This window comes from Nyctereutes procyonoides, unplaced genomic scaffold, assembly GCF_905146905.1.
Source record: "Nyctereutes procyonoides isolate TBG_1078 unplaced genomic scaffold, NYPRO_anot_genome, whole genome shotgun sequence".
NCBI lineage: Eukaryota > Metazoa > Chordata > Mammalia > Carnivora > Canidae > Nyctereutes > Nyctereutes procyonoides.
The window spans coordinates 20,403,343-20,421,742 of NW_026575117.1; positions in this window are offsets into that span (position 1 = coordinate 20,403,343).

Here is an 18,400-nt window from a genome sequence, read left to right on the forward strand (position 1 = left end):
CCAGTAAATGAGGCATAAAAGATGAAGCATAAGAAGCTTCTGAAGACATGGAGACATGAGTATTCCATGCAATAAATGTACTTGACCTGTTCAGATACCCACCAGAAGGTTTTTATGACTAGAAGATAGAAAATAACAGGGGAAAACAGTCTGCAGTCATATCTTAGATTCAAAAAGCAGGAGGGGGTAGGGATGTTAAAAGGCATATACGTGATTTTGAGATACAGAGGGATTTTTTAAATTGTAAGCAGAGTGGATAAAATGATCAGATTAGAAGTTTTAAACATAATAGACCAGACACATAGATTGCTGAAACAAGAAATTCTGTACACAAATGTATGGATTTATGGTGAATTAGTAAATGACAGAGATGGTACTTTAAATATGTGGGAGGAAGAAATTGTATTAGAAGGGTGAATAGTCTACAGTCATTCTGCAAGTGCTAGAATTCTGAATCTGTCAATTCATATCTCTATGAATTGGACAAAAACAAAGCCAATAAGGTGGAATTAAACTGAAAAGTCAATGGCATGACTGCAGTTCAGTAATACTAAGTGATCGTTATAATATTATAATGGCAAGTTGGCTATCTAAAAATTATTCAGATTCATATTTCTCACCATTCATGAGAATATGTTTAAGTGGACCAACAGCCTAAACTTTTTTTAATTATGGAATTATTAGGAAAAATATATAGAAAAAGTGTTGGTGACTTTTAGATAGAAAAAGCTTTCTTAGTAAGAAGCAGAATGCAAAAATGTAAAATAAAAGATTTGCAAGTTTAAAAATACTACAATTATGGATTTCTGTGCAAGGCATCCCACCCAAATTAAGACAAATGACTGACCAAAAGGCTATCTAGTATGTATATATAACAAGTAAATGGCAAGGATGTGGGGAAATAGGTATTCCTGTGGTGCTCATGGAAGTACAAACAAATATAATCATTTTAGACTACAGTTCGGTAGGATCCATTAAAATAAAAATGACAGATGTTCTGTGAACTCATTCCTACTTATTGGATATTTATAAGCATCCTACAGGGAACTTACCTTAACATACTTCAGCACAAAGCATGTGATATAAATGTGTAAAGAAGCGGTCACACCTATGCACAAGGAAGCATATGGAAGGATGTTTATTGTGCTATTTGTAATACTAAAAATTTCAAAACAACCTACATATCCATTAAAAGGGTTTGAATTATGATATGTCTATACTATGGCGTGTCATAAGGATTTAAAAAGAATGAGAGTCATATTGTTTATATGATAATAACTCCAGGAGATACTTAGGAGAAAGAAAAATTACAAAAACAGGTATGTTGTGATGCCTGTTTTAAACCACAACAGTATATAATTGTTTTTCTAGGAAAATGTATATATTAATGGATAGAAGAAGGTTTGAAAATGATGTCTTCATTTTTCTAGCAACAGAATTCCTCCTAGGGAAAATCAGTGTCATAGGGCTGGATTGTGGCTCCTCCTCCCCAACCAATACTATTGAATGGGCACATGCTCCTGGTTGGACCAATCAGGATGTCCTTATTCCCTTAGTCATGGTCTTAGTTTTAAGGTGGGTGGTTGAAGTCAAGATAATTAATCAGAAATTTTACTGGTTTTGCTGTGGGAGAACTAAGGTAAAATGAGCTTTAAAATTGAGTGATCACATTTGCCACCACGTTGGAAAAGTCCACATGGATTTGGTTTTAATTGTACAGTCAAACCTAATCCTTACTAATATAGGATATATGTCTCCTTAACCAACAGGGAGCAGTGAAAAAGAGAAGTCTAAGTTGTTTTTTGTTTGTTTTTTTTTAAAGAAGCATAATTTGTCAAAACGCATTAAATTGCTACTGGAGATCTGTATATCTCACTGTATGTAAATTAAAAAAAAATAAAGGAAAAGAAATGCAGAATGGAGGAGGGGAGATGAAATGATGACACACAGAAAATACAAAATAAAATGGTTTCAATAAGCTTAAACACAATAATCTCAATGAATATGACTAAGTTAAATTCTCGTTGTTAAAAGACAAGTGCTCAGATTTGATATCTTGAAAATCACATTGCTCAATAATACTTATAAAACACACCTAAAACAGAATGGCATAGGATAGTTGGAAATAAAAAGAAGGACAAATATGCTCACCATAAGACCAACAATTCCACTCCTACCTACCTACTCAAAAGAAATGAGGGCATAGGTCCACAAAAAGACTATACAAATGCAAATATTTATATGATCTTTATTCATAATGAAATGGATTTGTAAATGGTTAAAGATTTGTAAATGGATAAACAAATTGTACATTCATACAATGGAATACTACTTAGCAATAAAATATAATGAACCACTGATAAGACAACATATTTGAATTTCAAAATCATTAGCTGAGCAAAAAAAGCCAGATGCAAAAGAATACATGCTGTATGTTTCCAATTACATGAAAGTCGAAAAAGATAATGTCTATGAAAGAAAGTAAATCAGTGATTACCTGAGATGGGGGTGAAGGATTACCTGGGTATAGCTAAATGGGAATTTTGGGGGGTGACGGAAATGTTCCGTATTTTGATCATTGTGATGGTGACTTGAATATGCCAATTTTTCAAAAATCACGCAAATGGGCGCGTTTTATGATATATAAATTATACCTCAGTAAAAGCAAAATGAAAAGGGGGGGAAATCACAAAAGAGGAATAATAGCTCATTTGGTTTCAGAAGCAGAATAGGTTTTTCTATGCAGAAGAATCTGAGTTGGGGTTTTTGTTTTGGTTTGTTTTTGTTTTTGTTTCTTTTTATGTGAGATCTGAAAATAGCAAGGCTCTACAAAGTTGAACAAGAAAGAAGAGTGTTCCAGACAGAGGAAGCAATAAACACAACTTCAAGAAGCAGATGAGAAATGGTTCATCCGGGGAACACAGCAGATTACAACAGTACCAAAAATAGCAGGTGTAACAAAGAAGAGTCAAGAGCCCACCCTGTATCTTGCATAAGTAAGACTATCTTTACTTTGTTCTTGAACATAGATAATATTTTGTTTGGATATATAATTCTTGTCTCATTCTCCTGTCCCCATTAATGTTTCTCAGTTTTTCTTATTGCATATTATCATTAGGCACTTAGTATTGTTGAGAGGTCTGAGATTTCCTGCTGTCTGTTCCCCTGCCGGTAAATAACATTTTGCTTCTCGTGGACTATAGGCCATCTTTGGGACTTGTTTCCTGAATAATTTTTTTCTTGATAGTCAAGGAGTCATTTTCTTTTGGCGATCTTATCACATATACATTGGAGCTCCTAGATCTATCCCCCATGTTTCATCTTCTCTAATAACTTCGAAACTTCCATTTTCATTTCTAACGACTTTTGTGGACAACTTTAATGTCTGTTCTTCCACCTGATTTGATATTTTAGTTCTATCAATAACTCAGTGTTTTTTCCCTTTATTATTGTTTTATTTTTTTTTGAGATTTGTTTGTTTATTTATTTATTTATTCATTTGAGACAGGGAGGTGAGGGAAGGGAAGAGGGGGAGGGAGAGAGAGAATCCCAAGAAGATTTCCTGCTGAGTGTAGAGCTTGTCACACAGGGCTCAAACTCACCATCCTGAGATCACAACTTGAGCCAAAATCAAGAGTTGGCTGCTCAACCAACTGAGCTACCCAGGCAGCCCCTTCATTATTGTTTTAGATTCAGCAATTTTTTTTTTTTTTTTTTGGCCAGCAGGTAGTCTTACCCATTTCATTATTACCAGCTCATATTTCATAAACACAATGACTTCTTAAGTTTTATAATTGAATTAATATAAATTTCTATTTATATTATATATCAGGGTTCTTCAGAGAAACAAACAGTACAAACACAATTAAAAAGGGAAAGAAAGAGATTGATTTTAAGGAATTGCTCACACAATGTGGGGCCAGGCAAGTATGAAATCTATATGGCAGGCTGGTAGCTGGGAACTCAGGCAGGATTTCTCTATTACAGTCTTAAGACAAAATTCCTCTCTCTATGGGAAACCTCAGTTTTTTCTCTAAATGCCTTCAAGTGATTGGACTAGGCCCATCCCTATTACTAAGGGAGATCTTCTTAGAGTCAACAGATTGTAAATGTTAATCACATCTACAAAATACCTTCACAGCAACAACTAGATTCGTGTCTGACCAAACAATTAGGACCAAAGCCTAACCAACTTGACACATAAAATTTTTTTTTGACGCAAAGAATTAACGTATAATTATATCACTTACTGTTACATTCATATAAAATACCACATTTGCTTATGATAGGATGGGTCTTTGGTTTCTCACACTCTTCTACTCTTTATAAAAGCAATTTGTTCTGGTTCCTCCATCCTGTTGTCTTTTATGAAAAGCACCATCCTCTGGTTTCTCGCACTTTTCTACTTCTTCATAAAAGCAATTTGTTCCGATTCCTCCACATATATGTCTTCTATGAAATGCACCCCATCATTTTACTTGCACAAATTTTGGGTTGTATTTTGTTTTGTTGTTTAATCAATACAGAAATTAATTAGTGTGAATGTTCAGATTTGGAGCTTGAAATGAATTCTATAAGATCAGAACATGTTAGATGATCTATCTCAGATTCTCAGTTTACAATTTCTTATAAGTAGTAAAAAATAATCCTTTTAATAAAAGACATCTCTTTATAACAACCTTTTCTTCATATCTGGTTGAAACTTCAAGTTAAAAGTGGTAACATTGAGGAAAAAAATGTTCATGCCCTGATTTAAAATTGTTCTATAAAATTAAGGCAAAAAGCCATCATAATAAGAAATCAAAACGATATATTTGGTAAGATAGATATAAGCAATTTTGGAATTTTGTTAAACATAAACTATCATTGATACCTTTTATGAGTAAAGGGAGTGGTCAGTGGTTATTAATAAAACAAATAGTGCCATCTACTGACTTTGTAATTATATTATGAAAGCTGCCATAAACATCAATGTTATATCACATAATTTTCCAATGTGATAGTTCTAGTCATTCATTTGATAATTTGAATTTTCCAAGAATTTGTATTCATTTAAAATGATTACATTTAAATCTCTAGTTCTGCTAACTGAAGTGGAATTTACATGTGCTTAAATCAAATGACTGCTACTTTGCAAAATCACTGTTATCAGGAAGCAATTCTTTTAAGCGTCCCTTTGTGCTAGAAACTGCATGATGCAAAAGAAATATGCCTATATTCTTGTCACACACACGACTCAATAAGAATTGCTGAGATTGTAGAAATGTACAATTAGACCTCTACTACTCCCCCCAAACCCTGCTCAAATGATTGAAGAAATGCACACATCAATGTAAATTATGAACAAAGAAGAAACTGAAGTATATTTCATAATAGGTATAGTAAAGAGAATTAGAGTTAGCTGCCACTGCCTTTTGATTTAGATATGATTTTATAGGGGAATTAACAGTTAAAGGTTTTGTGGACAAATAACACAGTAATTGAAAAATAGTATGATATACTGCATTTAAATAGTATGATATACTACATTTAAAACTTAAAAGTGCAGAGAAAAAATTCTTTCTTTGGCCCACTAGCTACCTTGTGAAGTTTCTGGAAAGCCTGTGCTCACAATGAAGAGTTTCAGAGTACAGAAAAATAATGGCTCCAGAGCCAGGGATGTGGAGCCAGAGAGCTTAATCTCCAGGACACCTTCCAAGGCCATTGATGGCCTCAGGATCCCAGGGTGATGAGCATCCTATACCCTATATATCCTGTATATATTCACAGGTGCATGTCAAGACATAAGACTAAAGGTCTTACCAAAATACAATATGCTAATCTGTTCTGGTAGTAACGCTAAATTCTGGACTCTCACTGAATAATCAAGCTTTTCCTGGAACATTCCTAGGCTCTCTTGACAAGAGAAGAATCCTGTGAAAGTCTAATATAAAAATAGAATTAGTACATTCTAAGTTTATTCCTTTGTTCATTCATTTCAGGAGTACTTCAGAGAAGTATCGTTTTTCATAACACATGCATCTGTATAACACTGCATTTATTTTAGAATAATTTTTGCTTAAAGATAAGTCAATGAAAGAATATATGCCTCCAAATGCAGGGCCCATTATGTAGTATATAGGGTGTAAGCACCAGGATGTCAGTCTTTTAAGCCCAAGGCCAACAAAATCAAGTAAAATCTTAAACTCTTTGGTGGTATGCTTGGATAAAGATTAAATTGTAAGCATTTACAAGAATAAGATAGGTTAAATTCATAACTACCAGCTATAGCTACTGAAAAGGTTCCCAATATCAACTTGTACTTCACATGCTTTTTTTTTTTTTTTTAATAGGTAAAGGAGAAATGACTGGGAAGCTGATTAGAAATAATGATAATTCGGGATCCTATAGACCTAAATTTCTTGCTCCAGGAATCAGGTTTTTATTAGAACATTGTTTAACCCTTTCTATAAGGCCACAATACCATGTGATCAACTAAACCGAAAATTACTCGAAAGTTTGTAAGCTGATAGTATCTACCTTAAGGTGAGTAAGACTTCCGGTTAGTTTCAACAGTCTCAATACATTTCATAGGTGAAATTTAGGTTAATTTTCTTCTTTCTAAAATTGCAGTGATAATCTAATTCCATAACTCCTTGTGGTAGGCTAAATAATGGCCCCTACAGAGAGCAGGCCCTAACGTATGGAACTTGTCACTGTTACCTTATGCGGCAAAAGGATCTTCCAGATGTGATTAAGTCAATGAATTTGAGATGGGAAGATTATTTTGGATCATCTGGATAAGTAGAGAGAGAGGCAGAGGGAGATTCAACACACACAAAGGAGAAGGCCATGTGAAAACTAACATGAGAGTTGGGCAGATGCTGGCTTTGAGGATCAGGGACATGTGACCACAAGCCAAGGAGTGGCAGCAGCCACAGAAACTAAAAAAGGCTGGCACCTTGATTTCAGCCCAGGGACTGATTGTGGCCAGCAGAATGTGAGAAAACAAATTTCTGTTGTTTTAAGCCACCAATTTTGTAGTAATTTTTTGCAACAGCCATAGACAACTGGTATACTCTCTATCATCCAGGGTTCTTGTTCATAATAATGGATATCACTTAAATACCTTCGGTATCATTAGCACCATGCTAAACCTTCTGAAAAAAAATGTCTTTAATTCTTATATCTCTTTTTTCCCCAACACATACTATTCTCCTCCTTGCTTACTCTGCTCCAACCATTCTGTATCCCTTAATATACAAGGTTTTAGGCCTCTGCACCAGCTGTTTTGTCTGATTGGACTATTTTTGCTCAGACAGCATAATAATAAACTCTTGCCCTCTTCAAGTCTTAGATCAATTTTACCTTCTCATGGGGTCTATTCTGACTTTCCCAGCCAACATAATGGAAGAGTTGTACCCTGTTCTTTTTTATTATTTTAATCTCACTTCAATCTCTAAAATGTTATATAATTTACCTTATTGTTATGTTTATTTTATATCATCTTTCTGCTCCCTCTAGTTATGTAAGCTTCATGACTAAATGATTTTATCTCTTTTTTTCACTAATGCATTCCCAATGCATAGAACAATATCTAGCATATAATTGGCATTCAGTAATCTTTTCTTAAATGAATAATTGAAGGAAAACATTTTAAATTCTATTGCAATAAGTTAGAGATGCTGATATCCTAAATCATACCAAAGCAAAGTTCAGCTTTTAGTTCAAGGTGACATGTTGCCAAATCATCTTGCGTTTTTATTTTCAGTTTCTGTTCTGTGCCAACTAAAGGCTCAAACTTCATTAATAAGGCCATAGAATGGGCAATAATTTATAGATATATGCTACTATATCCTGGTTACCAGGCAGGCTGATAGCTTTCAATTTACATAAGTTCTCAATGAGTCTCCACAAAAAGTTATCCCTTGGGCAAAGACAGAAATGCCAGGGACTGAGTTTCTACAAGGTTGGATCTTTTTTTTTTTTTTTAAGATTTTATTTATTTACTCATGAGAGGCAGAGAGAGAGAGAGAGAGAGAGAGAGAGAGAGAGACAGGCAGAGGGAGAAGCAGGCCCCATGCGGGGAGCCTGACATGGGACTCGATCCCGGGTCTCCAGGATCCCACCCCGGGCTGAAGGTGGCGCTAAACCGCTGAACCACTGGGGCTGCCCACAAGGTTGGATCTTAAAGACTATGCTGAACCTGTCAGGTAATTTCCTAAATAGTCAGAAATTCATATTGAATGGATATAAAGGAAAGCTTTTTGAGCATTTTCCAGATCATCTGGATAACAGGTAGAGAGGCAAATTTCCTTAGCAGATCACTTAATTAAAATATTCCCTGATCTATTAACAAGGGAAACCAAGAAGAACTCCTCATTTCTTTATAAAAAAGACGCTGAAATACTGAAAGTGAGTCACTTTTGATATTTAGAAAATGGTTTGCACTATGTTAGGAAATTAAAAAGCTGTATCCTACAAAAGGATGTTGTAGGAAGAGCTACACTAAGGACAGTGCTCTAAAATGAAGGAAGGTGGGGGCACCTGGATGGCTCGCGATTGAGCGTCTGCCTTTGGCTCAGGTCGTGGTCCCAGAGTCCTGGGATCGAGTCCCACGTCGGGCTCCCTGGATGGAGCCTGCTTCTGCCTCTGCCTATGTCTCTGCCTCTCTCTCTCTCTGTGTGTCACTCATTAATAAATAAAGTCTTTTTTAAAAAATGAAGGAGAGTGACAACAGTACCAATGACCTTCTGGAGAACAGGAACCAACATGGGATGCAGAGGATGCAGAACTTCAGTGACTGTCAAGTGGTACATGAGTAACACAGGGAACATGCCAGGGAAAGAAAATGCCCACTGACATAAAGTCTTTGATGTACTAATACTGCGGACAGACACATGCCACTTTTAAAACCATTTTAGTTAATATCCATATTTCTTTTATTGTACTTTCCAGGGTTGTTGAAAACTAACTTTTACATTTGATTACAAGTGTTTTGGTTTGCTTATTTGATCCTTATTTTTTTTCCTTTTGTTCTCTAGAAATTTAGCTAAGACTAATCAGATCCGATTAAAGGGAATTCATGTTTTGCTTTTTTTAAAAGGATAATGTAATTATTCACATTGGAAATTAACATCATGTTAACAGGTTTTGAATATTATTTTTGGAAGAAGTGAAACATGTATCATTGTTCAAAAAGGAGTGTTTTAACTTACATATTTAGAATTTAATGATTAAAGAAGATTTTCTCAGAAAAAGTTATAGATCACAGAACCCCAGAACTAAGAAATTTAAGAACCTTGGTATAAAAAATAAAAAAGAAGTTTTAAAATATGAAAAGCCTTTAGTTGCAATTAAATCTAAAAAATTAAAATAACCAACTAGAAAAAAAAAAGTACTTGGAGAGTCTACAATAGTGTGATATCCAAATGATTAGGTAACAGTGAAGATTAGAGAAATGGCAAGATGTCATGACCTAAGTGGAAATGTCTATTTGAACCAAATTATTTTAAGTATGATTATTTAGAATATTCATTTTGCAAAGCATAATTATCAGGTCTTTGATGCAACCTAGGATTTGAGGATAAAAGAATATCAGTGATTCAGAGAAAATGCTAATAAATCTGATTGATTTGATACATTTGTCCTTTAATTATTTTTAAACTAGTTACTAATAAAAGTCTTACTAAATATTATATGCTCAAATGCATTCCTTCAGGAATTTAGTCATTGAGTGAGGAACTTCCAAATATAAACACAGGTGAAAAACAATGCCTATCCTCACCTGCTCAAAGTCTCATAGAACAAAGTTACATAAATAACTAACATCAGGATTAAATTCAAATTAAGAAAATTATGTTGGCACATTGGTTTTTGTCTCAGCCCTTTTATATAGTCGTAATTAATTCTGTTTCTCAGGGTTTTTTTTAAAACTGCCTTTATTTTTAAAAAGTACTAATCCACAAGTATGAGTGTGCTATTAAAAGGAGACATTCCAGGGATAGGGATCAACCTGTGCAAAGGCAGGTTAGATATGCAGAGCTGGATGTAGTACACATACAGGAAGCAGATATTACACTAATCCAAGAAGGAGTTAATGAGAAAGCAAATGTATATACTAGGTATATATCTGTATCTGGAAGCAATGAATCTAATAGAAGTATTAAAGGATCATTCTACTGATAAGACAATGCTGTATGTCTAGGCAGGGTCTCTTTTGGCTTCAAGTACTGTGTTTGTGCGCCAGAGGATTTGTTTGATTGGGATAGAAAAGAAGGTTGAATATTTAACAAAATCTGCATCCCACAGGGTAAAATATTCATATGGGAAGAGCTGCAGTCATTAAATGACCACTTAAAGATATGGAGCACAATATCCCCAGAATACAAGAGTAAGTGTTAATATATTGCCCACCATGCAATATGTGGTCAATAAAATGGAGATTCAGTAAGGATTTACAACTATGCATTCTACCAGACATGTGAAATACAATGATGGAGAATCTTGAAATATTGAATATACAAGCGTTCAGAGTCAGCAGATAAGAAATGTTATATAATAAGGAATTAGATAGGAAAAAAGAATCATATTGAACTACACTCATAAGATTGCCACCACTTCCCAGAAAGAATGAAAATAACAAGCCAGGAACCTGGTCACTGAGGGGTAAATCAAGGACCTACTTGACAGAATTTGAATATAATATGTGGACCTGGTCATAGGAATAATGTAAGAATTTTCTTACCTTGGTCAAAGATTGTCAAAGAACTTTTCCTAAAGATAAATGAAAATGGATATTAGTCATGAAATTCTTATATTTCCACAAACTAGATCTACAATTAGTCTCTATCTATTAATAGGAGGTATCTGGATCAACTTATTGGAGCAGTTGTTTTAAAATTTTCATTATGCATAGGTATCCCAAGAAGTGTTCATTCAGAATTCAGAGTCCTGGCTCCTTTCTTCAGATCTGTAGTTCAGTACTTTTGGAGTAGGCTTCAAAGAACATCATTTGGGACAAAAAAAAAAAAAAAAAGTCCCTGATGATTCTGATAAATATTATCTGTGGACCACATTTTGAGAAACAACTAGACAAAAGAGGGGTTAAGAAATAAAACTGTATTAGGTTGCCTTTATATCCAGGACTGGAGAAGTTCTAAGAATGCACAACTTGAGAATATGCAATATATTGGTGACCAGCAATATCCTGGTGACTTTCTTCTCACAGTTACCAGCTTACACTTCCCCTCCTAGACTCACTGTACTCTTTCCCATTGAGCCTAGACATTATCTTAAACATGAACTGTGTAGTCCGCATTATGCCATTATCAGCAGCTAAATGGTTGTTATTCTACTAAAAGATAATAAAATGGATCTCAACTCTGTAGGTAGGGGAAATAATGAACTGATTTGATATGATTTTTAAATAATTGTTCTTTTTGTTAAAATGCTTTGAAATTGTTTGACAAACACAGATAAATGACATATGACCAATAACCATGTCATACTCTTTGCAAGATCTTTGCTGATCTACCAACTCAAGGAACCATAATTGTTGTGGAATTTCATATTTAGGGAAAATATGCAATAATGCCATATTTTAGTAAGTCATTTGGTAGATTGCATTTTTAATATTTCAGAATTCTGAAAAAAAATCAAGTGGCCCTAAAAAATATAAATAATAATTATGATTGTCCACTGCAGTTCTGCTAAAAAAAATACAATTGAAAAATTATATACACAGTTAGAAATCTAGGTAAATACATAAAACACAAAGAAAACTTCACATTTCAAAAGAATCATCTTGCACATGGCAATTTGGCTTTAAGAGACATGCTTTAATATCAGTGATATTTTTAAATACAAATCATATGCAAGTACTTTAAAGCTCATTTTTCTTAAAGCATCATCTGCAAAATAAGCATGTGAAATATATGACAAGAGAAAGAATATAAAATCAACATATAATTTGTATCCAAGACAATGAAGAAAATAAAATCAAGTAAAGAGTCATGCTTCAGAATAAGTATTTTTTTTCAGTACAATTATCCTTGAGCTCTTTTAGAGGATTAAACATGAGATTTGCATTCAATGTTTCTTTAAGGCTGCATATAAATGGATTTCGTCAATAAGGATTAGTACAATACATAGCTAAATATTTCTGCCAATCCAAAATTCTACTTCCCTCATATTTTAAAAGGCAACTACAATTTAAATCCAGATTGGCCCATGTAGAACAAATTTATTTCTTGTGTTTTGTGTGTGTGTGTGTGTGTGAGAGAGAGAGAGAGAGAGAGAGAGTGTGTGTCTATGTAAAGTCTACAGACTTTACAATCTGAATCTTCTAATAACATATTTACTCACAGACCTGTCCCTGGCATATGATTTTTTTTTTCATATAACTATGCTTTATATAGGATGTGTGCCTAATTTATATTTGGATGTTGTTTTTTTTCACCAAAAGAAGACAGAATCTTGTCATCCACATTAGTTTCATTTCCGTATCTCAGGCACATAAAAAATGTAATAATATTGAAATCTATAAGAAAAGACATGCTGTCTTAAAGAGGCAGAAGTTGCAATTCACTTGATAGGAAATAAATGCTTTCTAAATGAATGATATCCCTTTAATGGAATTTAAATTATCCTGCTTTTAAAAATATGATTTTTTACAACACTATTTAGGAGATAAGTTTTATTTATTTAAATAATATTTAGGCCTTTTATAAAAATTGGAATTCAGTTGGGACATTATCAGGCTGACATCAATCACATTCAATTTGGAGTGAGTTATGTATAGTTATAGCTTTAAAAACAGTAGCTGGATAGATGGCCCTAACGAAAAAACAGAGAATACAATCAGGTAATGTGATTTGAAAGTCAACAAAGATCACACTTGAAGTATTTTGGCCCAAAATGGTTATTTCTTCTGCTAATCAAACCTAAAAACCATACAAATTTCACCCCATGTGTTAAGAAAAACCATGGCCTCTGGCTGAGTGTTATGTAATGGGGATCAAATTAACATGGATTAGTTTATCAAGTTAAATCAAAAGCCATAAAGGAAACTGTGAGAAAAATCCTGAACACGTCATGTTGCTTAAAGAGAATATATTAAGAACACTTCAGTTGAGAGCTTCCTTCCCCTTGGGAAAAATTGTGGTATACATGGATTCGCCTATGTATACTTTTGTAGAATTTCATTGATGCATCTAATTCATTTTCATCACCTTGTATAAATTTAATTTGTTTTGTATTTCTTAAAATTTTGGTATGAGAAGTAAAAATATCTCTTACAAGGAGTTGTCATGTTAATATTCAAAAGTTCACTCAATGAATACTTTCTTACAGACCAATAAAAACAGTCTCTAACATATCAGAAGGAAAATAAATACAAAATTATAGCTCTGCTATGAATTTGGGAATGATTTCCAAGTTCTGGGAAGGTAAAAAAAAAATAAATAAATAAAAATAAAAAACTTGGTACCTAGATAGCTGGACCAAAGGAGAGTATGGAAAAAGAAAAAAAAAAAAAAGAAATGCAAGATCTTTAGGTGAGACCAAATTAGTTTGAAGAACAGATAAGGTTTAAGGACTTTTCTTGGGAAACAGTTCCAACATTACATTGCGTACATACATAGAGTAATTTAGTGAACCTTCCCACCAGCTGTATAGTATATCAGATAACAAACATGTACAGAAAGTTTTTTTATTACTTTAATTTTCAAAAGAAAACAAAAAATTTGAGGATGGTTATAATGAGTGATAATTATTTAAAATGAAAGTATAATGGGTGATAATCAAATATTTACTTTGCTTCTTTTTACTGCATTTAAGATAATAAACAAGTTATTAAAAACCTGTTTCGGGCAGCCCGGGTGCCTCAGCGGTTTAGCGCCGCCTTCGGCCCAGGGCGTGATCCTGGAGCCTGGGGATCGAGTCCCACGTCGGGCTCCCTGCATGGAGCCTGCTTCTCCCCCTGCCTCTTTCTCTCTCTCTCTCTCTCTCTCTCTCTCTCTCTCTCTCTCCCTCTCTCTCTGTGTGTGTCTCTCATGAATAAATAAAGTCTTAAAAAAAAAAAAACCTGTTTCAAGAATCAAGACCACTGTTCAATAAGAAGCATACTTTGAGTCATTATTATGCACTAATTGAAAGGAGGGTAGGTTTTATATGTTGATATAATCAATATATCTGGTTTTACAAAACTTAAGCATATATCTCTAAGAAAAATCATCAGGACACATTCTCACAATAGGCTACTTTAAATATTTAAGAAGATTAAAGATTTGTGGATCATTGTCAGAACAGGTTCTATTTTCATCCCTTTTCCTTTCTCAAATGACTTTCCTTTCTAATAAACAATCTGAATAAACTATGGCTTACATTTTCCAATATTTATGCATGGCTAAATCCAAATCCAGTAGGCTTAAAAATAAATGTGTAACCATATTATAAATATATTTAAACAGGGCAGTGCTTGACTTTCACAGTACATCCAACCAAAAGTATTATGAACAATCTGCATAGATATCTACTCACTACCCATCAATTCCTCAATCTATATCATTGGAAAAAAAAATCACAATCCTAAATTGATTTTCTAAGTTGCTTTTTCACACCAAACTATTGTAGCATGCAATCCTGCTGCTTCTAAAAAATATTCTAAATTTCCTACAAAAAGATATTTTAGGTTTTGCTCTGAAGTCAAAAACAAAAACAAAAAAATGAAAAACTACGTTGATTTTTGAAGGAAAACAGTATTCATTAAGGCTCCAATCATGACGTCCCCAAGAGATTTGACATTACTGTATGAACCCAAAAACGTGTGCCTTAAGAATTCTGCAGGGAATTGCCTATATGTAGATTAGTGAAGGTCAATGGGAGGCAACTCAGTTACTTTGGTGGGAAAAACTAACCTTCAGAAATGTTGTCAGCAAGCATATATTTTTAAGCAGTGTTTTATCCTCATCTAATTGAATAAAATGGGATAATTAGAAAAATATTAGATTATTGCTTTGTGAAGGGTGGGTGCTTTTATTCTAATGCAAATGAACTTTGATAGACATATAGATATATTGGTCAAAGAGTAGAATACCATTGTATTGGCCTGTGTTGTCTGCTGCTTCTAGAAAAGCCTCCAAGTTTAAAGGTAAAAATAAAAATGAACAAAAAGTAACTTCCTTTAAACTCATGATTTATGTTCTCTATGTGTCTTGAAACAAATCAAAATCATTATATTGCACACCTAAGGCAAATAATAACAATAATAATCTGTTCTTCGTATTTCATTGTGGCAAATCTCAATGATTTATATCCAGCCTCTCTAATAGTGATACGCAGTTCATTACTGGGAACATACAATTCTGAGTGAACATACAGAGCTATTTGTAATTGATCTCTTTATCAAGATTTAATATTCCTCACGGTTGAATAATGACTTTCTTTGGAGAATATATAAAGTTTTCACCCTACTTTTCCAGTGTTTTTTTTCATCAATCACAGAGCTACAAATAATTGGAGTGTCTTTTTGAGAACAGAGGGACTGGAGAAAAGCATGACTGTTAATGATTTTTAAGAGTTTTCATTTTAATTTTAAAACTTTTTTTCACATTAAATTATATTTCAGGGAAAACATTAAAAGTTCCTAGTTTGAAGCTCAATATTTCAAAGTATGTGTCTTACATTTCTGAATGTTGTACACCTAAGAAATTATTATCTATGAAAGAAGGTCAATTCAGCTCAAATGATTCAGCATTTGAAAATATCCATCCAGTCTCTTAGACTTTAATGACATTGAGTTATTATTTAACAAATATCTTATATTTTTGTGTTTTGGGGATGCAGTTGAACCAGCTGAAAAAGATGTGTTTTATATAAATACCCTGAAAAAAAAGCTGACTCCAGTTAAATTATAAATGCCTGCTCCCACAGGTATGTTAACAGATTAAGAGTAACAAAGAACTTCATCATAACAATATTGAAAAAAATACTCCTTCTTTGAGACTAAGCTTGTATCACTCCACTTTACTAAGACAGTAGCTAAAATATTTTTCATTTACACTTTTATTTGTGAAAGCAGTTTTTAAGGTTTGGTTTACAATGCAATTTTTTGTGATCCAAATTCTGAGTAACTTTAAGATGTGGTTAGTTCTGATGTACCACAAATGAGTTACATGTATATGAAATGGGAGAATGAGGGTGCTGGGGTGGTTCAGTCAGTTATGTGTCTACCTTCAGCTCAGGTCATGATCCCAGGGTTCTGGGATCAAGTTCTGTATCAAGCTCCTTGCTGAGCAGGGAATTCTGCTTCTCCCTCTGCTTGCCCTCCACCCCCACTCATGCATGCTCTCTCTCTCCCTCTCTTTCCTGCAAAAATAAATAAAATCTTTTTTAAAAATGAGAAAATAGGGATCCCTGGGTGACGCAGCGGTTTAGCGCCTGCCTTTGGCCCAGGGCGCGATCCTGGAGATCCGGGATCGAATCCCAAGTCGGGCTCCCAGTGCATGGAGCCTGCTTCTCCCTCTGCCTGTGTCTCTGTCTCTCTCTCTCTCACTGTGTGCCTATAATAAATAAATAAATAAAAATTCAAAAAAAAAAAAGAGAAAATAAACTTGACACCCCAATCTACAGATGACTCTGAGTATATATGTATGCAAAAATATTGTTATTTTTAAGCTTTCCTTCTGTATAATGTCTGCTTATGCATTTGTACAATTTTATTTAACATATTTGTCCATAAAAAATAACACCTTAGATTGCTGCATTGAGCAACTTGTCACAAAACATTGGCTTTGATCATATATGGCTACAGAGACTGGGTTTTTGTCTAATTAACCACTATTGGTTAACTATCCACAAGGTTGAGAAAAACAGTACGATGGCAGACATTAAATGTTAGAATATGGCAGTGAAGTCACCTATTATCCTCTAATTTTCCCAGAACAGGCTCAGTTTAGGCCTGTTGACAAGTGAAATTACTAATAATGCCTCTTTTCACTCCTTAAAAGTGTCCCAGTTTTGATGATAGATTGAATTATTCTTCTTCTTATAAGGGAAAATATCTTTTTCTTAGACATGAAACAAAATCCTATTGACTTAATAAAAATCAATTATTTAGAAAAGTCATAGTTTGCATTTTATGTTAACATATCATCCACTTTTTGGACAAACCATCTGTGTATCTAAACCACACAGAATTCCAATTATTTTTGCACACACACACTTATGAAATACCAGTAAGATTAAAAGTTAGAAATAGAAACACCTAACCATTATTTGTTGTTTCAATTATTTTTTTTAAGATTTTATTTATTTGTTCATGAGAGACAGAGAGAGAGAGAGAGAGGCAGAGACACAGGCAGAGGGAGAAGCAGGCTCCATGCAGGGAGCCCGACGTGGGACTCGATCCCAAGGCTCCAGGATCACACCTTGGGCTGAGGGCTGAAGGTGGCGCAAAATCGCTGAGCCACCCGGGCTGCCCCTGTTGTTTCAGTTATAGCTGTGTATTGGGCACCTGGGTGGCTCAGTGAGAATCTGCCTTTGGCTCAGGTCATGATCCCAGGGTCCTGGGATCCAGTCCCACATCCGGCTCCCCACAGGGATCCTGCTTCTCCCTCTGGCTATGTCTCTATGTCCCTCACGAATAAATAAAATCACCTTAAAAATTATAACTGTGGGCATCCCTGGGTGGGTTGGCAGTTTAGCGCCTGCCTTTGGCCCAGGGCGCCGGTCCTGGGGTCCTGGGATCGAGTCCCACACCAGGCTCCCTGAATGGAGCCTGCTTCTCCCTCCTCCTATGTCTCTGCCTCTGTGTGTGTGTGTGTGTGTGTGTCTATCATGAATAAAATAAATAATAAATAAATAAATAAATAATAAATAATAAATAAATGATTTTTCGGAAATTATAACTGTGTGTTAAGCACATTTATGGGATAAAAGTATAACAGACAAAAGCAAAATTTCAAAAGGTAAGTATAGTCTCCACCTTGAGATGATAGGGAAAGTTGAGAAAAACAATAAATATATGCATATATGGGAGAACCAATATCTAAAAAAAGAAAAAGTGTGTGATACTGTAAGTTTATATAGCCTAGGAAGATATTCAATGGAATAGAATAACCCTTAGGTAGATCATTTTATTCAGGTGTAGATAAAAATATAGGGGATCCCTGGGTGGCTCAGCGGTCTGACGCCTGCCTTTGGCCCAGGGCGCGATCCTGGAGTCCTGGGATCGAGTCCCACATCAGGCTCCTGGCATGGAGCCTGCTCCCTCCTCCTGTGTCTCTGCCTCTCTCTCTCTCTCTCTTTCTCTCTCTGTCTATCATAAATAAATAAATAAATAAATAAATAAATAAATAAATAAATATTTTAAAAAATATATATAGACCTAACGGGATGCCTAGGTGGCTGGGCTGTTAAG